Below are 4,824 nucleotides of genomic sequence, written 5' to 3'. Positions count from 1 at the left end.
CAGAGGTGAGATAAACCAAAAGAAGCAGGAGTTGGCTTATTCCTCAGGAGCAACAACACCTCAGGTGGAACATGACGTGCTAAGAAGTCTCCAGGCCGTTTCTCTTACATGTGAAACCCTTGCAATGAGGAAAAAAAAGAAAGGCTTGCATGTTCCAGCAGCTGGCCAACACAAGGAAGTGGACTTGGAGGAGGAATGAGCCAATTCAAGCTGGGGAAAAAAATAGTGGTAGTGATGGACAGCAAGTTGTATGTCCCAAAATCAGTACCTGCACTGGCCTCCTACTCTCCAGGTGAGCAGCTTCTCTGAGAGGAATGAGTGTACCACAGAACTCTGTTGGTACTTTTGCTTCTGCACTTAATAGAGCCAGAACCAAACACAGGTAGGGAGAGGCACTGGTGTGAGCTCGGCTTCTGGAGAAGAGGCTGATGACACAAACATATACTCCCTGGCCTGCAGTGCCAGCAAGCTCTCTGTAAGTGAGAAGGGCAAAGAACAGGCATGGAGATGGCAGCTTGAATCTCTTTGCAAAGTGCAAGCCATGGCACAGGTGGGAGTTAAGGGCAAGATGAAAGGCTCTGGCCAACTCGGGCAGATCATGCTTATGGCATTTAAATCTCTAAGGAAGTGAGGAATGGAATTAGTTGCTTAAGTTGATCATGGTACTCATCTTTTGCCATGGCTCCCAAACTGTCCATAGGCTTTGCAACTGAGTTCTTTCCCCCTTTTGCTTTGATAACATTCCAGTTGAACAGCCTTGCATGAGAAAGGCCCGAGTTATATTAGACACAGTCCCTTCTCTGCAGGCCCATTCAACCAAAACTCAGAGGTACTGCCATCAAGAGCCAATATTTCTCACCTTCAAAGCACCACACAGGTTAGGATCAAAGGAAGGAGGCATCCTGATCTGCATCTCAGATTAGTTTGGCATGATACAGACCTCTCTGGGAAGTGCTCAGTAGCAATTACTGCCCATTCATAGCATCATAGAATGGTTTAGGTTGGAAGGGACCTCAACCATTATTCAGTTCCAACTCCCTGCCATAGGCAGAGACACCTCCCACAGTCCCATCAGAGTGCTCAGCAGAGCCAGCTGGCTATCTCATCCTGGGTCCCACCATGCAGCACACCCCAAGCACAGAGCACACCAACAGCTCCCACAGCACATGTCAGAGCAACCTCCTGGCAGAGCCCTGCCTGTGCCTGGCCTCGGTCCTACAGCACCCCTTTCCCCTTCTGCATGCACTAGGCTTGGCCAGGAGACAGGCAGCGTGGGGTGGGCAGCAGAGGTACCTGGGTGCTAAAGGCACGGAGAAGCCTGCAGCAGCAAATTGTGGTGAGCAGTCCCGATGCCTAAGTAGGTGCCTGGGGACTCTCAGGTTAGGGATGGACTGGGATTTTCTTTTCACCCCCAAAGCAGTGTCTGCAGTATCTGAAAGAGCAGAGTGAAAACGAGGGGCGAGAATCAGCATGACAGTCCTGCATTACGACAGACGGACACCACCCAGAAGTGCAGCTCTTTCCTAACCTGTCCCTCAGCTGTGAGCATGCAGCAGTGCTCACCTGGATGGATAGAGGCAGCTCGGGTGGTGTGTTGAAAGAAATCTTTCTGGGAAGGCTGTTTTGGCTGCAGGAGAAAGCCTTGCAGACATAAATGAGTGGCACAGGCCCAGCAAGCCCATTTGCCTGTACGAGGCTGTAACCTCCTCACACAGACAGTAAGCTGTGACACATCCAGGAGATACCTTGAGACCACCTTTCTGGTGCAAGCAGCTAGGAAACAACTGACAAGTGCAGGAGGAACTCGATTCTTGTGTCCTCCATGCTGCAAAACTCTCCAGATCCTCCTGTTTCCCCAGACTGAAGCAAAAGCCTTCCCCAGAGCTGCAGTCAGGCTCTCTTTGCATTCCTTTCATGCCCTCCATTGCTTTGGCTGCAGGGGATATCACCTCCCTGCTCTTATCCACAACTCACCGTCTCCTACAAGATATGGGGTGCTTGGCTGGAGTCCAGGTGCAAGGGCCTGGTTCCTCTGGGATGGCCAGCACCTCAGGCACCCCCTTGCACTGTGGAGTACTGGATGTTGTAGTGCACCAGCAGGGGCCAGCAGCTCCTTGAGCCACTGGGGTCACAGTGACCCGGCCCTAAACAGGACACTGGGGACAAGCTTGGTGCTTGCATGAACTGGGACTCCAGACCTTGTGCTGTATGATGGAGAGTAACCTTAAATTTCAGGTGTGCCAAGCACAGAAATGCTGCCCTCACACTCCCTGTGTGGTCCAGGATAACAATCCCCATCTCTCACTCTCACAGCCCCCATGGGCAGAGGGTGGAAGACAGGGCCTGTGGAACAGATTTCATTTGGGCCTCCACAGTGAAGGACAGGATTTTACAGGCATTACAGAGGTGCTGCAGGTTGTGGTGGAGACCAAGCAGAGCCTGGATGATTTACAGACCCCATCAGCAGGATAAGACACCAGCAAGATGGGGTTAAACTATCTAGGAGGTGCCAAATGGGAAAGGGTAAGGGATTTCCAACCAAAAGCACCCTTATTTCCATTGCCAGTGGGGTTTTCTGTCGTGTCTGTGCCTCTCATGGTGCCTCTGCAATTTGAACCCCATGTTATAAATGAAGCAGGCACAAGGAAAGCACCAGTCACCTGCCTGAAGACAGCATCTGGATTAGTCAGCCACCAAAATGTGGACCTGACTAGCAGCCTTTGAGGGAAAGTTCTTGTGCACACCAAGGGGTCACAGCACCAGCCTGCAAACCTGGCCTCCCTTCATGTGTCCTCACCTCAGGGTGGGGCACAGCTGAGCCACATGCAAACCCCGGGCAGGGTGAGGGGCAACCACACTTCAGCATCCCAATCCACACAGGAGCAGGGTCCTCACTCACACACAGCCTCAATGGACAGGCTGAGCTCCCTCTCCAACACTGAGCTGCTGTAGCTCTCCCCACCAGAGGTGACAGCCCAGCTACATCCAATCTGGAGGAGGACAAAGAGCCAGACTGCTACCAAGGCCTCAAGTAGTGCATTCAGAGCCGACTTAGGCAGGCTCTTGCTGTAGTTGTTTGAGACATCTGCCTTGTCTCTGCTGCAGACATACACCAGCTAATCCTTTGAGTGGGTAGAGTTATCCCAGTTGAAATATGCCATCCAGACAGGTGTAGCAACTGTCTCATGGAGTAGGAGGCTACCAGGTCATCTGGTTCTGCAGATATCCCACTTCTCCTGAGCTCTCAGAGGTAGGAAAGCAGAAGGATGCAGCATTCTTTTCTCTTCCAGGCACCAGGAGCAGCCAGCCCAGTTTGCCATCAGTTGGCAGGGTTTGCATGTTGCAACTGACAGTATGGATCCACTGCCCAATCCATCTGGGAGACCTGGGCTCCCTCATGCTGAGATTTCACATGTGGCTGATCCCATGGGAACACCACTGACCTGTCAGTTTCAGTCTTTGCAGCTTGATGACTTGTAAACACTTCCCAGGTCAGACGGAGACAAGGCACATTGATGGCTTTGTTGTCACCTCGCACAGCTAGCTGCAGAATAGCCCAGAGGTCTTCAAAGTGGGAAACAGGCAAGGGAGGCAGCTCCTTGTGTTCCTCCTGCAGCATCCACAGACAGCCCCAACTCACTTTTTCACCTCACTGCTGCACTCCACAAGGTGTAACTAAACAAGATGAACCAAAGCCTTCTCAAGTGCACATCATCTTTCCTCCAGTCTTCCTCTGCAGAGGCTGCAACTGCAGATCCTCCTGTTCAGCTACCGAAGTCCACTCTAAAAGCCAGACCCTTCACAAGAGCAGGACCAAGGCAGCTATGAACTCGGTGGTCTGTATTCACCCAGGTGAGACACTTCCCAGACATCCATCATCCTTTCCAGCATGGCCAGATGACTGATATATGACCACTCACCTCCACATCTGGTGAAGAAATGTCACTTTCAAAATGCTTTTCCTCTCAAAAGACCCCAAAGCAAATCACAAAAGATGTAACTGTATCAGGACTGCTAAAAGCAAGGAGCAGAGTCAAACAATTCTTGTTCAGAGTCATCCAGGATAGTGGAGTCCTGCTGAGCCAGCACGGACAGCAGGTTACATACACACTGCTCTGACTGCAAACACCAGGTCCATTACCAGTAAAGAGCAGCCTCAGAAGACTACTTTCATCTTAGATTGTAAGCTCCATCAGGATCACATCTCCTCTTGCCTGTACAATGACCAGCACATGGAGCTTGGCTCCCACTGAGACATGTAGAGTTGGGACCACCACAGCACTCCTTGGCACCAGAGGTTAAAAAGGAACTAGGAGTCCTGCCTCATTGTTCCTGCCCAGCAGACCACCCTCTTGTCGCTGAGCGGGGACTCAGACTGAGTGCCACACAAGTGTTTTGGTGCCTGTCTACCTCCCCTTCACTGCAATAGGCTTTAAGTACCTAGATGCTTTGGGCCCAAATCCAGGAATCCAACTGGCATGTTGCTGGTGCCCTACGGCCTCCAGAGGCAATGCCGGAGGGTCTGCTAGACAACGGAAGAAAATCGGGATGCAAGGCAGAAGGAGAAGGCAAAGGAAATCAAGGTCAGAATTAAATTCTTTAATACAAAAAAAAAAGTTTGTTTGTCGCTGTTGCTGTAGTTTTTTTTTTAAGATATATCTGTAATTTGTTTAAAAATAAATATGTACTAAGGAATATCTTGAAAAAATTCACTAGACACAATATGTAGTGTTAATATCTTTTTTCCCCGCAATTATTACAGATAAACAGTAGCACCAATAAATAAAATGATAACAAATATTAAAAAGGAGAGAGAGAGAGAGA

This window comes from Pogoniulus pusillus, chromosome 18 (assembly GCF_015220805.1).
Source record: "Pogoniulus pusillus isolate bPogPus1 chromosome 18, bPogPus1.pri, whole genome shotgun sequence".
NCBI classification, from domain to species: domain Eukaryota; kingdom Metazoa; phylum Chordata; class Aves; order Piciformes; family Lybiidae; genus Pogoniulus; species Pogoniulus pusillus.
The sequence above is the reverse complement of the archived record's forward strand: the minus strand, read 5'-3'. Positions refer to the sequence as shown.